At 42.3% G+C, this 20,953-nt stretch overlaps 1 pseudogene; it reads right to left on the bottom strand.

The window, feature by feature from the left end:
- Positions 1–5,147: 5,147 nt before the first annotated feature.
- On the bottom strand, positions 5,148–8,059 carry LOC118100581 (annotated as a pseudogene).
- Between the last annotated feature and the right edge of the window lie 12,894 nt (positions 8,060–20,953).

The raw sequence follows: 20,953 nt of genomic DNA, 5'->3' as shown, positions 1-20,953 counted from the left end.
CAACTTTCTGATGAAGACATGTGGGATTTGGTAATTAATGCAAATTCAAAATCCATCAAAGCTCCTCATGCAGTTAAATGTGAGCCCATCTCATCTTCAAATTACCTACAATCTGAAAATAGCTTGCACTTGTCACCAAAGTTCAAGGGAGATGAAAACGAGCCGACTGATTTACAGACAGTGGGCGCCAAAGGGGAAACCACCTTTGAAAACAGCAATGCAAAGTCACAGGAAGCATGCAAGGTAAAGAGAAAGGCCCCTTTAAGACCGGACCATCTGCTAATCACACCAGATGACAAAGTAAACAAGAATATAGCTGCAGAAGAGGAATCGGACAAAACATATAGACACACTGAGGAAGTAAATGTAGATACAGAGGCCGTCAGTGAAACGCCCATAAACATAATATCACCTTTACTACTCGTGAATGGTGTTAGTGTCAATCAGAGCCCACCTGATCAAGCTAGCTTGTCCTCAAAATCCTCTTACTTCTCTGCAGATAGCGCACTGCACAGAAACACTGAGACTGAGTCCAACCTTTACCACTCACTGGAGAACTTGATCGGAGAGGTGGAGGAGGGAATGCAGAATGTTCCACAAAACATGAAACACGATTTGGACAGGACTGAGGTGGAGTATTATTCTTTGAGTGATCATGAAAGTGAGTCAGAGGTTATGAAGCGAGCGATAGCAGCGCTTCAAAAAGAGCCAGAAGTGCCCGACGATGACAGCAAGGACAGAGACAATATCACTGCAGATGAAAGTTTAACTCATGATGAAAAAACTCCAATGACACCAACATCACCCCCGAACACGTTCTCACCAACTTTGGCAACCCCGTCTTTATTTAAAGTCAAAGACAACACTTTTAATATTAAGCCGAAGAAGAAACTACAGCCTTGGTTACTGGGAGGTAGTCTGGGTGGTTCAGAGAGGGGAGAAGATCAAGCAAAGGAAAACCCAGAGCTCACACTGGTTAATGAGACCACTACCAGTGATACCACCTTACCTCCAGCAGAAACCTTAGCACCTAAAGAGATTGTAACCAACCATTTGCCTCCTCTGCTGCTTTCACCTTCAAATCTACTAAATGAAATCCCAAAGAAACCCCAACTTGGACAGTTCCTCACTGTCCCACAGGAGGAAGACAGGTTGTCTGGAGTGAGTCCATCATCTGAGGGGGTGGAGAGCGTAACAACCAGCACAGCTGAGATGGGAATGAGCGCAGGAGTCCCAGGAGAGCGTGATGTGTCCAAGGTTCTCAGCGAAGGCTCCGGATCCACCTACAGTGGAAATGAAAGCCAAACTGGGTTATCCAAACCCCCCATTGTCTTACCCAAATCTGACAAGGCTGTTCTCAAAGCCATTAAGCTGACGAATAGAAGAATCAAGAAGGAGGAAGCCCAGAAGTCCCCCAACAAGTCATCTCAAAGCAGCAGCAAGCACAGAGCAGACAGACACAAGGCTGACAAATCTGAGCAAAAAAGTGGCAGCAGCAGTAAGAATAGCAAGAGCATCGAGAGAAAGCACCACCATCAGAGTGAGGATCACCATGGTAGAACAAACCGTGAAGGAAGTGAGCAACTACTCCATGAAAACAGAGCCCACAACAGCGAAGGCCACCATCAAGGCAAAACAGAGATGAACCCCAATACTCCGAGACGGAGCAACAAGTCGGCGGATAGCAACAAGCAGAGCAAAGAAGCACTACCCAGTGTTGCAACAGAAAGGCAAGGCCGCAGCAGCGACAGACACATTCGAGACAAGTCCAAAAGACATTACAGCACTGATAGGGTCATCAGTAACGTACCTGTGTACAAAGCTCAAGTCAGCCCCATGTCGGACAGGCCATTCCAACGGTCGCAGAGCATTGATAGATACCTGGGAGATAAAGTGGAACGCAGGCTTAGTGCCGATATGTCAGCGAACGAGAGGTTTGATCCACGGACGCAGCGCATTGAGAAATCCATCATGGATGGGATCCAGCAGAGAGGCCGAACCAGAGACAAGGCAAGCCGAGACAACCCAGTGAGGAGGAGTCAGAGCATTGATGCGTACAGCACTGAAGCATCTCACCCTCCAACTCTGTCCCGCCAGTCGAGCCACACCAGCCAGCTTTCACGCCAGTCCAGCATCGAGCACGCCATTGTCGCACAGCTGCTCCCTATGACCAACGTAAGATCCTCCAGGATCCAGACTCGGGCAGTATTTTCGCCGGCATGCCCATACAAGTCAAGACAAAAACCTTCTTTGATCCCGAAACAGGAAGCTACGTGCAGCTGCCAGTCCAGCCAACAGAGGGTGCTATTCCCCAGGCTTCCCCCATGGAGGTCTTGACCCCACCTCTGGTTGTTTACCACAGCTTTGTGCCAGTGCCTCTTTCCCCCATGGCTCAGAAAGCTATCATTCAAACTGCTGTTATAGAGCCAGAGGAATTTGAGCAGAGACGCCTAGAAAGGTCAAGGCAAGTGCACTGTATGGAGGGACATCCATATTTAGAGCCTGTCTATGGTCAACATGACCACATATTAGGGGAGTTCATGGGCACTGAGGAGCTGGACTGTCCAAGCTGATAAGCCTTGAAGTTCCAAAGGAAAAATCCACCCTCCTCATTTGCTGTTTTCTCTCATCAAATTGTTGTGTTCATTGAATCCCAGGAATTAATTTGTAAACTTTTACTCAAGTTCTTGACATTTGACAGTTGAATGTTAAATGTGATGAAGCCCCTGTGTTTTCTGAAATTCATAATATGCTGTTTGTCTACGATTGAGTAGAATGGCCATATTGAGGAAAAACTATTTCGAGAATAAAGTTGTAATATTATGAGAACGAAGTTGAAACTGAGAACAAATTTGAAATATTACAAGAATAACGTTGTGTTTTAGCTAGAAAAAAAGTCATAACGTTTTGAGAATAAATCATTTTTGGGGATACAACCAGCAAAGAAAACCCTTTCATTCTTGTAAAATCTCATAATATTACGACCTTATACTCTCTTAATAAAGCTGTGTGGGCTTTGTGAAGTTCTATCGATATTTATAAAGAGGATTTTTTTTGACTTGACTGTAAACTGACAACAATTTATGAATTTGTGGGTGAATGATGACTTGCTGTTGAATCCTGACGTTTGAATATGAGTTTTAGGATTTGTGAAAGACAATGTGCAATTTTCGAGACAGATGATGGACATGGATGATCCATGTTCATCATGTATTTAAGTGTAAACAGAGAGGGAAAGCTTGAATGTAAATGTGGAATATTTATTGTAAATGCTGAGTTTGTTATATTTAACTACAGTGGTGTTTTGATCTTTACTACTTTTCAGGTATTGTGCCGTTTCTTTTGTTTTATTACCTGCAAAGGTTGTTGCTTGAGATTCTTTTTCCACCAGACAGTTTCCAGTCACTCAAGTTAGAGATATCTGAAATAAAGATAATTGTTTTTAAAAATCTAACCTTTAATTTGTTACTGATTTTAACTGATTGTTTTCACGCAACTAAATGTTCAGATTCTTTGCATGCTGAAGTTGAAATTGCCGTGGAAGATGTCTGATACAACACAGAGTTCATTTATACCGTGTAAATGCTTGAACTGGCGTTATTGAAATCAATAACTTTTTTTTAATAAGCAGAGGAGATGAAGGAGAATTGGTTTTGCGAGTTTGTTGCATTGGCATTTTTCTAAACTAGAACAAAGCAGGGCTGTATTGTGTCTGTGATCCATTCCAATAAAAAACAACTGTTTTTACAGACTTCCATTGTACCAGTGTTCTTCATTTCACTCCACTCATTGATCATTTAAAGCACGACAGTCGAAATGAAGAATACATAAAACTGCTAAAACTGTTTTGATTGTTACGCTTGGCGGTTAAAGTATCTTTCGAATACAGAAAACCAATTTTTTTGGGGATAATTCTCTTGATGTGCAGTGGAACCCAACATGTTCACAAATGTTCACTACTATTGTTACTACTAATACAATTTTGATTGGTTACTTTTGTTGTCACTCACCAAATAGTGGCTTTATGGTTATGACAGTTACTGACATCTAACATTTTTGTAAATTTATATTATTAAGTTTATTTTAACAATAACATTATATTTACTAACTTTTAATGATACAATTGTGTTAACTTTTGGCCTGCAGAGAAAGCTAATATCCACTACTGTTAGGTAGTTAACTCCTTGATTAACTGAAAATTACGTATTTATGAGAGTATAATTATTCTGTGCAGAATGACAACAGATGGTTTGTAGTAGTGTTAAAACCACAGCTCTATTCTACATCTGCTGGTCAAGTCAGCTTGTACAGTATGTTACACTTCACAAGAGCATCTCTGCGGCTGTTGACAAGTTGCTATAGGTGTTCATAAAACTGATTGAAAACATTAAACACAATAACTAATCTCTGTTAAAACTGCCAATTAGTTTACATCCTCGTAAACTTCTTGAATCCAGTGAGATTAAAATGCTGATGACTCACACGTCCGTAATCTGCCTTTTGAAAGTGATGAAAACAATATTTAACACTGAGCAAATATACCGTTCAAAGAATTCAGAGTTGAGGAACAAAATATTGAAATGTAAAGTTATGGAAATTATTCAACTGGGTTACTGTGATATTCTTGAACTTCATATTTTGGGTTTGGGCTATTGATTGACAAACCAGAAAACTACACTACTTGATCATACTTTAAAGAGCCAACAGTTAATAAAACGATCAAGTATTGTTTTGTCACATGCAGTCCAACAGATGTTATCAAATACAAATGCACCCAAGCTCATTCAAGAAACTAATTCCATAGAAAAAGCTGGTTAATGTTTTGTATTGACTACAGGTCATGGTTGGCTCAGCACCACTGGACAGTCACAGACCTGAGAGGCGTCCAACCAGTTCCAGACACTGAAGTGGTTACATGGGGACTCAGGTAAACTGGAATTAACTCCCCTCCCATCTCAACTGAGGATCATTAAAACAGTTTGTTGTCAACTAAAGTAAATTTTGTAATGTAAATGTTATGGAATCCATAGACTAAACTAGACAAAGGCTGCTCAATAGTTGGGGAATTTTATTTCTAAAAAATAATACAATATTTAAACATATGCACAAAAATACAGTGTTTTAATCAACTCAAGCCAACCGTCCTCCCCGTCCAGCATTGTCCTGATGTCAAAGAGCGCACAGCCAGTCAGTGACAGCCGCAGCTCAAAGCCACCATGTCGTCGTACTGCTTCAAAACCACGTTCTCCTCTTCGTCGAAGTATAACAAACTGATGGACTGGAGTCTGTCGGGCACACAGCAGGGCGCTCCCACTTCGTTGCCCGAGAGCTTGAGCGCGTGCATGATGGAGCGCACCGTGGCGTGGTTGGTCGCTTTGAGGCTGCCCCCCAGCGGGAAGGGACAGGAGCCTTTGCAGTGGTAGGCGTTGTAACCCCGCGGGGAGATGATCCAGCCCGACCAGCCGATCTCCTCGAAGTCAACATAGAGGGGGACCCGCTGGCAGGGCTGGGGGTGGCCGTGGGGCGAGGAGCCGGGCCGCGCTCTGCTGCGGTGGTCGCGGCGCTCAGGTGCTGCTGCTGCAGGTTGAGCTTGTCCTGTGGAAAGAGAAGGAAAGACGATCACGTTAGATTGTAAGATCCAAGATGGACTTTGTTGTCAAACATGACAAGTGCAGTAGATGGAGAATTTACTCGCATCCAGCCCACATGTCACATGTCATTCAGAATGCTGTGGTTTCCTATGTAGGTATTAAAGCCTAAATTAAAAAAAAAAAAATAACTATGGTACAAACAGACATTAGGCTATTACCTGCGACTGAAATTACACACATTGAGTAATTAGACAAATAAGATGGAAGCAGACATGAGAATTATTACATAAATACAATTAAATTGCACTAATAAATACATTAATTGGGTTTGAACTGTGGAATTAATAGAGGGTTTTTCGACTTTGGGATTTTGGGAAATTTTCATAGCGCAGAATAATTTGCTTCTAAAACCACATCACTGTTGCTACCAAAATGCCACAGTCTTAAATTAAGTCTGTACAACAAGAGAAATAACATCGTCCTGACTCATGACATCCGATTATTGATACGCTGGCACTAAATACTTACTAATATATATATATATATAGTTTGGACTTTTGCCATTTTATACTTACAAGGATGTGGATATTGACAAGTTACAGTGTGTTTTTTGAGCATTGTTTTGTTTCTGTCTGTGAAACTGACACCAAATTGAAGTGAATAGATACAGAAATCCTGCACTTTACATCTTTAGGGGCATTTTGCATTCTTCTTCAGTTAGACAGATATCGTGATGTATCGCTATATGATTGTCTTGCAATATATCAATCATTGCACATTAGCTGTATTGTGATATTATCGCCATGTTTCGCATTTCGTATGGCAAGTTACCCTGCAATTCCCACCTCTAATACATAAATACATATACTACATTCATATTAATATGTTAGAGTTTTGTTTTATGATATACTGAGTAAATACAATTTATGTATTAATATTTCTTGTTTACAACGATGTGTTATAGAATCATGGAGACAGTACAGTCAGCTCGTTTAGTTGGATTCAAAGCCTGCACACTCTGATTCTGTAACAGCTGAGCTACTGAAATTCAAATGCAAACACAGATAAACGCCCCTCTCATGTTTGTATGCTCATATTAACACACTCACACACCACTGCCACCTGCCTCTTACCCAGGTATGACTGGTTTAACGCTCCTGTCTTGACATCGTCTGAGAATATGACCAGGTAGGAGTTTGCCTCCGTCAGCTCTGCGTTCTGCTTGGATGAGGCCACCGCTGACTCCATCCAGTTCCCAGAGGGGAGGGTGGTCACCATCAGGATGCCGTTATTCTCCTGGCTGTTACGGATCCACTTAGATACCTGTCAGTCAGAGCAAGATTCAACAATTGTTAGTTAGTTACTTATTTTTAAAAGTAAATAATTACTTCATGTGAACAAATGATGTCTTGGTCCAATCAAATTAAGACATGGGAGTGGTGACAGGAAAACATAAAAATGCCCAAAAAATAAATGATCAATTATTTTAAATATGTGAAACAAAACAAAATAAAGGGGCCATTACTGTTTGAGTCACGTTGAAGACCTCCCATCCCTGAGTGTAGAGAGGCACCAGTCTGGAGGTGATGAGGTTTCCTCTCCAAGGCTTCACCCTGCTGTCCAACACCTCGTACAGATCCACCTGGACAATCAGAACACACCACTGTCACTTTCAAACCTCATCAGCAGGTGAAATGTTTGAGGTACATGAGTCACCATGTTACAGGAAGATCACATTTGGACTCAACACGATGATACACAAATTAAAGCCTTTACCTTATAGAAATGAGGCCCGTATGACTTTCCCATGTAAAACTTCTGTTTCTTCCTGAACCAACGAAACTCCGCTTGATCATTCTCTTCTCTCGCCGAAAGACGACAGGTTGAAGAAGTGAAACCTCTCTCCAGCATGACCTGCAGGCGGGGAAACATCCAGCACACACACAGTCAAGCGATGAAATAATCGGATTTTAGAGTAAATTCTCCACATTTCACTGTTAAATATACGTAGCCGTGCGTAATTGCGCGCCTGGTTGACATTTACGCACGCGTGTAAACTTAAACTTATCTTCCAAAATACTTTTCTCACTAAACAACCGTTCAAAACAAACAATCAGGCGTAACATCCAGTGGCCAGGTTTTGTTTATCACTCACCTTTATCCACAAAGCTCCGCACAATGTTTCCTTCCAGAATTTCCTTCTGGCTTTTTGGCCTCCCGTCCGAGACCGACACCGCGTTAAAGAGATCCAACATGAACTGAGGGGCCTTCTTGTGAGGGGCCGCCGCCGCCGGACCCCGGAGCGACTCCTTCAGCTGGAGCAGCGCGTCCAGGTGCTCGCTGACCGTCTTCTTCGTCTCGTCCGAAGCCGCCCACCCCCTGCCCCGCTGCGGGATGGCGAGCTGGGTGACGCATCTGGGATGGAGGGCGAGGACGAGCAGCCAGACGCGCAGAGCTCCTGCTGGCATTTTTTTTAGAGACAGAGTGGACCTGTGTGCGCACGGTGGGTGATAAAGGGTGCGACCCCCGCGTTGGATTTGAAGACAGGCTGCCCCCCTGTATTCATCTAACACTGGGAGATGATTGGGCCGTGATTGATGATGAGGAGGGGGGGGGGGGACACACACAAAAGATAGGTGAAAATGACCCGAGAGTGAGCCATAAAGGTAGCAATAAATACATGAGCAATTTCCCTTAATTTGTATGTCCAGGTTAGAGGAGGTGAGAGGCCGTGTTGTTCATAACCAAACAGGCTTTTATCAGAAAGCATGTTTGCAGAGATATGGAAGCTAGAAGATCATTTATAAAAGTGATAAACCCCCCCTGACAGGAGTCACCATGGAGACTACTATAAAAAGTGACGCTTTCAAATAACCCCTCACGGTGTTTGCATTGCTGAATAAATAATAGAAAGTGAAGTAAATGCTGTGCGCGGAAATATCGCACGGATTGTATTTTATCTATCCTACATATTAAAGATTGGCCCGTATCTTTGAGTATCGATGGGTTAGGGTGAAAGCAGTTTGTATAACCGACCAAACAAAGTTATCCCATAATGATGTCATGTGTTTCTGGGCCCCAGCTGTCTGTTATCAGCACGGGCCCAGTCGCGGGAGAGCAAACGAACAGCCCAAAGCCGTGACGCACACGAGAGCGCGTTTCTCTAAAGCCGCAGTTAACGCGCACGTTCCCTCTGAAACGCAAGTCCCCCCCCGGTCACCGTGCCCCCGTCACCGCGTCTCTCCTCCCCTCGCTCCTTCCAGAACTGTTGGGACAGTGACTCAGAGTAAACACCGTGACCCCCCGTGACGTGTTTATTCCTCCGTTTATTATTATTATTATTATTATTATTATTATTATTATTATTATTATTATTATTATTATTCCTCCGGGATCATCTTCACTCATTCAGCTCCAAACAAAAGGGATCAAATTCCCAAGATCATCAAGCTGATCAATGGCCAAGTCGCCCCCCCCCCACCCCCTGCTGTTAATCAAATTCATGTGCCATCACACAGGAATGATGATCCCCTCATTTAGGGGCCATTACTCAGGTTTTAAGGCCCCCACAATGAATGGGCCCCCCCCCTCCACCCCTCATCTCTTGTATGGTTTACACTGTGAGATAAGCCACAGGATAGATTATGGCCATAAACACTGTAAACAACTGGAGCAGGAGATCACATGATGATTGATTTAATGAAACAGGAGTGTGTGAAATCGAAGTTGCTCTCGGAGGGGTCAAAGGGCGTTCTGTGCACCAGGTACGCTTTTTTTTTTTTTTACAATGAAGCGATGATGTAGACTCTCACACCGCTTGCTGATTGGGTCTTTTTTGTCACGGCAAAGCCTTCGCATTCGCCAGGCTCCAATCACATGACCCCCTTCCGTAAGAAAACAACCAGCACGAGCCTCAGCTACCAGTCCAGAGCAGAACATGGATAATCTAGGGTTGCTGACCCTGTTGTCTTTGCGAACAGCTGTGGTGCAGTAAAATTCTGCATTTTACAATGATCCAACAACTTACATGCCTAGTAGACAAGATGCTATCCGAACAATCTGCAACGATTCTGCCACCAACCACTGAATTTCAGGCACATTGCCCAGTGTGCGTGAGCAATTGCGAAAATGCAGTTTTCAAACTAAAACGCAGTAGTATGGATGTAGCCTATACTTTTAAGGCTCTTCATGATCTGGCCCAAGACTTTATCGCTGATATTTTAATTCCTTATTGACCTCTGTGCAGCTTGTGATCTTCAGGCAGGGGTCTGCTGTCACCTCTTGAATCTGGGCTGAGAACGAGAAGGACAGAAAGAGCATCGGGGCCAAAAGGCTCTGGAATGAATTATCTTTCAAAAGGCATATTCCTGATTTAAATTGTTCTTTTATCTCTATTATTATTAATGCAGTTCTAAACCTGCCTGATTGGAATGGACTGTTAGCTTGCACATTGTTTATGCTCTGCACCTACTTCAGAATTATTCCTCGTCACTGGTGAGTCCTCTACTAAAATAGAGTATACTTTATTGTTTGTGTGCAGAGCTTTTTTATAAACAATCTACGGTGCAGAGGGAACTTGGAAAACGCTGTGTTCATCCTACCTGCCTATTACTATGCTCAGTGTTTTCCTTTTGGGTGGTGAAGCTTTCTTTATGTTCAGTGCTAAACCTCAGGGGAGGAGATGCTGTGGAAGCTGTTACTTCGTCCAACTGAACACCAGTAACCGAGTTCCTTCTCTTGACACAAGTACTGTTTGTGTTGCACATGTGTGTACTGTATGTGTGGGGTATTTTGTGTGTATACGTGTGTGACTTCTTGGCACGTGGACGTGTATGACACAGCTGGGCGTTGTGGGATGTCCTCCAATGTTTACACTGACCATGTGCTGATCACAGATAGACTTAAAGGGAAGCCCTCTGACGTGGATGTGCGCAGAGCCTCACACAACAGCTCAGGGGCGGACCACAGCCCGTCACATATGGCTGGAGTGTTACGATCTGTCAAATAGCCTGTGGATTTATTAATACAAGTGTAGTAGAATAAAACCAATTTTCAGACATAATCTCCAGAAAATGTCTGGTCAATTGGGTCAGGAAGTTTGTTTTTCACATCTGAAGAACGCAGCAGGTGAATCTCCGTTTCCGATGTATTCACAACAAGAACAGTTTCGAGGGTAATTGTTCATAAACTAAAGTCTTGGATATTAGTTTGATTCTGTTTAGAGATGAAATGTCAAGGTATCACAAATGCCTTAAGAATTTATTGATATGTGTCCTACACTTCATGGCAGTCTATTCAATACTTGTGGGGACATTCCAGTTGAAACAAATGGTAACCTCAGTACAGGAAATATCAAGGAATCTTTCAAATACATGGGATCTTTCCTCTTAGGACCATGAATATCTGCACTAAATTTCCTGCAAATCAATTCAGTAAATGTTGAGATATTTCAGTCTGGGCCAAAGTGGGACTGATATAATTTGTGTTATGATTTGGTGCTATGCAAATAAAGTTAAATTGAATTGGAAGTATGGGAAATACATTTTAAATAAACACACGTCAATTTGTCATATTACAGAAGAATTGTCAATCAATCTGGTCACTGTGAACCAACTACAATCCATTTTATTAAGTAAATGTTCTGCTTTACTTAAGTTAAATAGTGAACAAATGACGTTTAAAGCGTATAAATTTCCACACAGTAATCAACATTAGTTTGAATTTAAAAAGAGCCTATTTGAACTGAAGGTAAACAGATTAAGTTAATGGAAATAAGATTAAGGACAAATATAAATAAGTACATGTGTATCCGTTAAAGGGGTAAATGTTTGGAACAAATATGATGAGTAACTAAAGACATGTAGCAAATCTTACAAGTTCCAAACATTTTTCAAAATAAAGTAATGAATAAATACAAAAGTGAAATGTAAATATTCTTATATTTGCAAAAATACAAAATATTGTATTTTTTGTTTTTTTATGCCTGTTTTCTGTTTTTACTGACTAACCTGTGAATAGAGAGCAAGAGTAATACGCTATCACTTCAGCCCACACTTTTACACACACACACGCTTTAATGGTTTGTACCAATTTTTTTGTGGAACATGAATATATGGACAAAAATAAAAAGAGTGTGTAACTTAGCTTGTTTATCATATGAACTCACTGAAGAAAACTACTTGACCATGTTTTCAAAATCAGATGTTGTAAATGAATGTGGAGCCTGATTCTGGAGTGTGGACCTCTGCAAGATTTACTAACACTTCATTTGTCCAGATACAAATGTGACAAGCGGCTCAAGGCCGACACATTTTTACTGTTGTCTTCAAACAACCGCTTTTCCTACTGAGACATGTCGTAAAGTCTTTTATGAAAAAGGCTTATTTCACTCTGTGTTCGATACTCATCACATCCACACCCACCCTGACAATTCACTTATACTTTGCTTGGTGCCAAAACCTCAACGTTGCATTGCCAGGTCTCCAGCAGGCTGGAGACTGAAGTCTGCATAACTTCTGCCTGTCCTGTCTGCTTCAGATTATCTGCTCATCACTAACTCTGCTTTTACATGCAAATCAGTGGATGCAGAGCCTCTCAGTTGGACAGCAGGTGGCGCTATTGGCTTAGGCATGAATACCCAGTTTTATTAATGATGTATAAAGTAGGATTTCAGGGTATTCTATGGGCAACATCATATTTCTGGCCCCAGGTTTTAAAATACTGGGCAACAGTTTTCACAAGAAAACCTCATACATGCAGTGGCTGTCATGTTCACATAGTCGTAAATAAAGTTGCATTGCATGAACTCATAAATACATGGCACCCTAACAGTTAAAAGTTGTAATGGAAAATTTGTATGGGTCTTATATCTGAGAAAGACCAACAAGTTATACTAAAATGACCATTAATGAATGGCAATGAACCAGTATGTTAATTTATTTATATTTATTGCAAGTTAAATATTTCAAAAGTCTCCATTGATTGAACCGCTGAGACCTTGAAAGACTCACCTCATTATTTTTTCTACGTTACATTTTAGTAAACTGGGCTCTATATATTCTCAGAATCAGTTTGATGCCCAGCACGTTGGTGAGGAGCCCCTCAGATTCCGTCCTGGGGCACGATGGTTGTTGCTCGAGCTTCAGTGAGCTGTGGTCGACTCTTTCACCCACGGCCGCCTGGCTCCACATCTGACAAGTGAGTCCATGTGTTAATGACTTCACCTCGTGTTAAATACCTCTACTGAGGCAATTAGAGACACATGGAAGGCATTTGCTACAAGTGCTGGCCACTGCTGCAACCCTGTTTGAATGAATAATGAAGAGGAATACAATCACGGGCTAAAGTGGAAACACATGACAAGGGTGTCGGAGTGAGCCCCAGTGTAATGTGATTTAAAAAACTTTTATCTCTATTGCCTCTGAATCCAAACGGGGTCAGCTTCCCATTAGGTGTCTGAAATGCCAATTGTAACCAAGAGGTTGATGCCTGGTGGACCACCGTTTTTTTTTGTCCCTTTCAAAGACAGAGACAGAGTTGAGGGTACCATTGTCATTGTTCAATTTAAGACTCTATAGCTGCTTTCAGACATGCAATGAACTCCACAGTCCCGAAGGGGGTGTGTGTGTACGCAAATGTCCGAGTGAGAGCCTCCCGACTTTCTGCAAACGTTCTCTGGCCAGTTCTCTGGTATAAAGTCCTCAGAAAGTCCAGAGGAGCTGATCTGCGAAAACAGTAGGAGATCTTCTGCAGTATTCACAGTGAGCAAGTGGGGGTGTTGATGACGTTTCTAACATGCAACTGACGCACAAAATGAAAATGGTGCCATACATGTAGAAGACACCTACAAAGATATTAAGAGAGCTTTTGGCGATAAGAGCTGATGCAAGCGTTGGTGTGCTTTATCAAAAGGTGAATAACAACAACACAGAAATCAAGCGAATCTGAGCGGAGAATCATGTGTGAAGGAAGACTCAGCAGAACGTCCAGTCATCCTCCTTTGTTTCTTTGGAAAGGGTTTATCTGAGGCAGGCTGAGATCCAAGCTGAGACTGACCGGTGGGAAGGGCAGATACAGTAAGTGCGGTCATCAGCATAGCAGTGATGAGTAACACTGCAAGAGTGAATAATAAGAATAGAAACACAGATCTTTGAGGTACCTCACTGGAAAGAAAGCGATGCTTCACCCCAGTGTGTCACAGGGCGAACATGCAGCGATGGAGAACACGCACGCAGCAAGGCCCCCTCCAGGATTCAAACCTACGACAAAGTCACTGAGCATGATCCTCATATTTGCAAACTCATTATCAGTTTCATCACACTGCCAGGCCAAGTCTGTGATACAGTTTCTCAACTTATCAACCTCCTCAGGGGTGGGAGTGATCCTGATAAGTACGTTTTACAGATCCCTGAGCATGGCTTCAGTCACATGTAACTTCTTTTCTCTGTTCTGCCAGTTTTGGTGCTTGCCTGAGAAGCTGCTGAAGTTGATGTGTCATTCATAGAGTGGTTTCTAAATGGAGTGGTGGATAGTGCAGAAGGCTGAAAAAGAGTAGAGTAGTAATTTTACAAGATTTAAGTAGAAATATTATGATAATAAAGTCTGCATGTCATGTTAGAGGGGGGATATCAGAAGATCAGCCTGTCGTCTGTCAGAATGAGGACTGGGGATCATCTTGTTAAGTTAAACTAAAGATCAGGTTTCAGAAATAATGAAATACTTCATCCTTTGGCTCATCAGCATCACGTCTTTGAAAAAATTGCGCAAGAAACAGTGTCGATTCTGAGGAAAGAACCACATGAACTCTGCTTCTTTTGTGGAAGAGCAAATGTTTGCTAGTGGTGGACCGCAGGGTTTTCATCAGCGAGATATTAAAAGGGGTTTAGTAGTTTCATATCACAGGTTTTCCTTCCTGCTTATTACCTGAAATGTTTTTCTTTTCTTTATTCTTGTAATATTATGAGATTTTTTGGGCCCTTAAGCTCGGACAGCAAGCTAAAACACATTCTGTACTGTATGTTATCATTATCAAGAAATAGGTTCCAAGTCAGCCGTTGTTTTAATTTCTCTGAAGTTCTTGTCTCCCTTAGGACCAGTGTGATCTCATTATCAACATTATGAACCAAAATTCTAGTCTGTGGTAAGACGAGGCTCCTCCCCTCAGGCAGGTTGTTTACTGAATCTGAACACCGCACATTTCAGCATGTTGTTGCCCATAAACTCTATCGTCTCAAATGCATCGAGTTTGGACACTATCGTTTTATTTTTATATGAGAAAACACAAGCAGTTGCTACAATAAACCATCCAGGAGTTGCTTGTGTTACCTGAACAGCCACTCAGAGAGTAGAGGGACTTTCCTGCAAGTCGGATAAAACAGAAATATGATTTTTCTCATGGTGGCTGTACCACGAGGAGCAATATACTGAAAGATAAGTATCATTTCTTTGTCTGCTCTTTCATCCTTCACATTTCCCTTCTCCCTATTTACTTCCTTTAAGGTCAATGTAGACCTAAAAAATCTCCTTCATCTCTGTTCCATAAAAAAAAACATCTCTGTCTACATTTTGCAGTAAGACGAGCTGAAATTGAGGGGATTTAAAGAAAGCGACGCTAAAAGGGACCAATGAGAGAATTGATTAGGGATGACAGTTAAAGAGCGAGACATAGGAAACTGAAAAAAATTGCACTAAAGCAGCCAGGGTTTCTCTAAGCCTCCATCGCCATACTTCAGACAGGAGTATTAGATTCATACTCACTAGAGACATTAGGACGATGAGAGGATATCCTCCTCAGTCCCAGCAGAGCTGATGAGAGCAGAAATGTGTGTGCTGGTCAGTTAGTACGGAGACTTGACGACTTCCTGCTTCATCTCGCAGTGAATGAAGAATTGGCTTGAATTTAAATGTCTTTTTCACGATGGAGGAAATCAAGTACATGTGCAGTATGTGTTCATGACACTCGATAAGAATAGTGTGTGGACACCAATACCATCGAAAGTATTTTTATCAAACAAAAAAACTAAAAAGTTCCATTCTTCATTACTGTGGTAGAAGGTCTTAATTTTACATCTACCAGTAAGTGTAAATCTTAACAACTAACAGGGTTAAATAAAACCATGGCGAGCTGTCCACTCCTGTTTTGATCAAAGACTGTACATAAAAGTGGTCGTAGAATCTTACTACTTACTGCGCAAGTACCTGAAATCTGCATTCTCTCAATATACCACCGGAGGGCGACTCTACTGTTTGCAAAAATACGTTTATTTCTATAGAAGTCTATGAGAAAATGTCTCTACTTGTCAGTTGATTTATAACATTAATCAACATTCACCTGAGGAGTTTATTGTCTCAATATCTCGTCTTCTTCAATACAACATGATGGTCATTTTGAAAATGATGCTCCTATTTATAATAAAATAGAGGATAAAACACAGAATGCAATGAGGGCATGGATACCATATGATTGACAGCTTGTACCATCCAATGGATGCAGGTCACAGGTGTAGGTGGGCGTGTCCTCGAGCCCTCAGTCTGGCTCCTTCCCCTGCTCCTGCAAATGTGGTTACCACTGGTTTCAAAAAATCAAGATGGACAAAATGGCAAACTGGAGGCTTCACAAACCACGTCATGGTGGGTTGTATGTCATGATCTGTATGTCATAAAAATGTCATACTATAAGATGACAATACTATTATTGCTCAACAAATAGCCAGACGTAGAGGAGGCTGAAGATAAGTTATCGCTCACTTCAAATTCCTTTTCTTCTGCTCTTGGTTTCCGCAGTGCTGAGTTTGCTCATCCAGGATCTGAATTCAATCTTTCATCTCCTTCGAAATCGCAGCTTTAATTTGTAGAAACATAGAGGACATTTAATCTTGGCTCACACTCCAGAGGCAGTGATGTTGTATGTGGCTCTTAACCAGTTATGTTTTTTTTAAAACTCCTACATTTCACTTCCCCCCTGCTCCCGCATGGCGACCTCACATCTCTGTCATTAAGTCGGCCAGACGCTACTTCATCAGGCATATTATTGTAGGTTTAGATAATAGAAAGTGCCTTGTAACATTTACCTGTACCTAATTAAGCTGTTTGTTATCATGGTCGGCCACCTGCAATGGTTATGATTCCATTCGTATTTGATTGTACAAGTGTTTCTACCTACGAATGTGTGTGTGCATGCTTGTGTAAGTGGTAGTCCAGGAGTTCTTGGTTTTTTACGTCGATGTCCGTACAATTGCCTTTCTCTGGAAGTTGCCTTTAACACATGAACAAAGCAGCAGGAGATATTCTGCTCCAGTGTTCAGAGGAGGGCAGGTGCACCAGACAGAGGCAGGATGATACATCTAAGCTCCGCTGTGAAGATCATGTGCACATTGACTTTGACATCGGCCCTTATCACCAAAAGCTCTCTAAGTTTTGGTCCCTGTCTTCTACGTGTACAGCAGCACCTTTTTATAGATATATTTTTTAAATTTGTGTCCGTCACAAGTTTTTACAAAGGGGGGGCTGGCAGAAAAAACTCCGACGTTCTCACATACAAGCCCCACCGGAGAATGTCCCATTATCTGGAGTTGGGTGCATGACTGAAAGCAGCTTTACAGTTTTGTTGCCAGGCTCTCATCCATGTATTTATTTATGTTTTCTTCACCTTTAATCAAACTGCATTCGAGCGGAACCGAGTTCACAGCCCGGTTCCTCGTCTTCTGTTTACGAAGTAGAAATGCAATACTTCCTGTTTGTCAGAACCCCTACCCCTTGCAAAAAAAAATTAAAAATCGGCTACCGGAGTGTTGACAACAGTACCAGTGCCAATGTGTTCAGCCAGTCTGGTGCCAGTGTTGGGACGGAGGCCAGCGGTGAGGAAATTGGTGGCATTAAGCTCCGACTACTCACTGTTTGTTACCTGCCCAGCACCAGATGGCAGACAGACAAAGTTAGCGACGAGCCTGTGAACATTTAGCAGCTGGAGAGCCAAATGTGAGCCGTCATCTTTTTTTCTCTCACAGTGAGACAGACGAGTTAAACTTCACGTTAAAACCGAGAAATTGAAGCGTTGAACGGATGGTGAGCAGGAAATCTCAGCACTTCTCCCTCTCTCTCACACTGTTTTTCATTGTGTGCCAGCATCCTGCGGCTCCCGTAGCTCGACTGATGTAGATTAAGGTGGACGAGCCAAATAGACTGAAGAAGCCCAGTTGTTGTAGCTATGGCTCCAGCGGCTCCAGGGAGTCAGGCACGTGGAGAAGCAAAGGGTAATGTTTGTTTGTTAACGCCACATGGTCTGTAAAACTCTGTGTGTGTGTGTGTGTGTGTGTGTGTGCACTTGGATATTATACATGTATACGCATGTGTGAGTTAGCATGCGAGTTTCCAGATGGAGTGAAGGTTTATGTTATTTAAATTGGCTCATACATCATACCAGCAGCCCATTATGACTGAGGTCTGCTATCTGAACCACACATCGCCTGCTCTCTTTTTGTCTTCTTTATTTGCATGAACTGGTCACGGGTTTGATAAATGTTGATCACAAATGATGCGTGGAAAAAGCAGCGCTGTGCCTATCTGCTCCAATTTGTTCTCTCCATTTCCTTTTACCGCAGAGTTGGAGAGATTATAGTTGCAGGAAAAACACAGGAATGGGGTTACTCCATTTCTGTCTTATTGCTACAGCCCAAGATCGGACCAAACCCTGATTGGATCAAACCTATAGACTATATAAACCCTATCATATAGATTGAGGTCACGGCAAGTTTTCCGAAATTTTGAAACTGACCTGCCTGCCACAAGTAAGCAAGCAAGTCACGGAAAAGTTGGCTTTTAGCAGTTGTCAGTCAGTGTGCAATCATGTGCTTTGGAAGGGGGTGGGATGTATTGGTTTAATTTTGTGTAGCCTGCTCTTTCTAGTTTTTCAGGAATACTAACCCTAGCTCTAATAAAATAAATCACTGCAGGGCTAAGGTACTAGCGAACATTAAAGACCACTATGAAAAAACTTGAAACGAAAAACTAGATTGAGAGGTGTCCAAAGTCTTATCAGACGCCAAAACATCCATACATCCATTTTCTATTATCCTCTTATCCTTGGAGGGTCGCGGGGGGAGGTGGAGACAATCCCAGCTGACATTGGGCCAAAGGGGGGGGGACACAAGCGTATCACATGGCCAACATACAGAGACAAACAACCAGTCACACCTAAGGTCAATTTAGAGTCTCCAATTAACCCCAATCTGCGGGTCTTTGGAATGTGGGAGGAAGCCGAAGAAAACCTATGCAGACACGTGGGAGAACATGCAAACTCCACACAGAAAGACCCCAGCCGAACCGGGATTCCAACCAGGAACCTTCTTGCTGTGAGGCGACCGCTGCATCACCCACCAAAACATCACAGCAGTCAATTATTCCATCAATCGTCACTAAGATCAGGCGGTAAACAGCAGAAATGCAGCAGTCATACCACAAAGTGTTCTACCAGGTATGTGCGCCTTCACAAATGTGACTGGCCAACACTGAGCCTTGCCGGATGATGAAGCACAACTTGAAACCTGGTGAAACTGCTTTGCTGGATGACTGTGCATTTTGTTACGTGAGTCCTCCATCTTCAGACCCCACTGCTTTTTTGACTGGCGCCTTTTTAAGAGCTACTGACAGTCTGAACTTGGCCTAAAGGTAAAAGTTATAACTGGTGATACGAAGGCTACAAAAAAGGAAACTGGTCTTCCACCCCACTTCCCAAAATTAGTTAGTGTCAATTCTTTTATCCATTTTTTCGGAAACCAGTAATAAAATGCTTTTGCACTTGCTACTACCATTTAAACAGATATATCGTTGATGATATATCTATTTTGTATATCGGCAGCTTGTTGGCAGTCAACAGCTTTACATGAGGTTTTGGCTGGACGTGTTGTCCCCAGACTCCCTCAGCTGTTTGACTAAAACTCCACATCAGTATTTACGCCTTTTAAACTAAACCCTGCTACCTTTGAGATGTTATGCCACAGTTTACTCAGGCTTTGGAGGAGCTGAACTAAGTGCACACAGGGAGCAGTTTGGGGAGCCTGGGAGTCTGGAGCATCAAATACACAGAGCTGCAGCGACTCCGACCGTCTGACAACTTGACATTTCAGCAGCCATGAAGCAACAAAGACTGGCAGTGATCGGCAACACTTGCACACCACAGCAGATTTTTCGTTCTGCATTAGTGCCGGCAAAATTATTACAGCGCACCTTTAATAAGGCGAAGAACCCGATGGACAAATGCGATGGAAATACTGAAGAAGTGCTTCGAGGAATGTCAACCAGAGTGTATTAAAGTAGCAGGTTTTCATCTGCCTTTGAAATAAGACATTAAGTTATTGAATGTCAAGTTCAGGTGATTAAACACATGTGAACTTTATTTGTATTTGAATATCTGGATGTGCTGCTCATTAGCCTAGGGTGTGGGAGTCTATGGGTAATCTAATTCAATAAAGTGAACTTGTTCTCAAACACAACCTTAGTGCATTCTTTGCATGTCATCTTGAGTAAAAACATAAAGACTATGCAGAACTGTAACATATAAAGGCCTGATGGAGAGGATAAAGAAATCCTAGATGCTGATTTGTGGTCAGTTTTTCAGCTTTCTCACTGATGGTTCTCGGACTGGGATTTGGGATGGGGAACCTGATCCAGGTCTGTTGCTCCCCGTCTGAGAGGAAAGCAGCATATGGAATCCATCCACCTCATACATCTATTTTTCATCATCACCCTCCTCTCCTTTCTCCATTGTTGTGCTGAGTTAGTAATGGGACTCTGGTTGACCAGTGGGCAGTTTATACTCGCCAAATGCTCTGCACTCTTTCATCCTCTTCTTTCACTCATTTAGCAAGGTCTGGGAACAGCCCCTGTCTTTTATAGTGTCTTTAAACTAGATCGGGTCATTTACATTACATCTCATTTAGCTGACGCTTTTATCCAGGGCGACTTACAATAAGTGCATTCAACCATGAGGGTACAAACCCAGAACAACAAGAATCAAGAAAGTACAATTTCTTCAAGAAAGCCAAACTACAAAGTGCTATGAGTAAGTGCCATTTAAGTGCTACTAAATTGTTAGTTTAAACATGCCATGGCTTAGGTCATAGCTTAAAGAAACTATCAAACTCTTTTACTTCTTATCAAATCTAGTTTTCAAGGTAGCATACAAATGTGGGTCACTTCAGGCAATGATGCAGCAGTTCTGGGCTTCTTGTTGCTGGCACAAAATGAATTCTGAGTAAACATGCTGTGTTCTAAACAAGGTATCATCTGGATGTGAACCTGAAGTGGCCCGTGAGGTAGCTGGAGAATGTGGCCCAAATAGCACAAAACTAATTTCGGGCCACCTT

This window comes from Hippoglossus stenolepis, chromosome 21, assembly GCF_022539355.2.
Source record: "Hippoglossus stenolepis isolate QCI-W04-F060 chromosome 21, HSTE1.2, whole genome shotgun sequence".
Classification (NCBI taxonomy): Eukaryota; Metazoa; Chordata; class Actinopteri; order Pleuronectiformes; family Pleuronectidae; genus Hippoglossus; species Hippoglossus stenolepis.
This window is presented reverse-complemented; position numbering and strand designations above follow the sequence as displayed.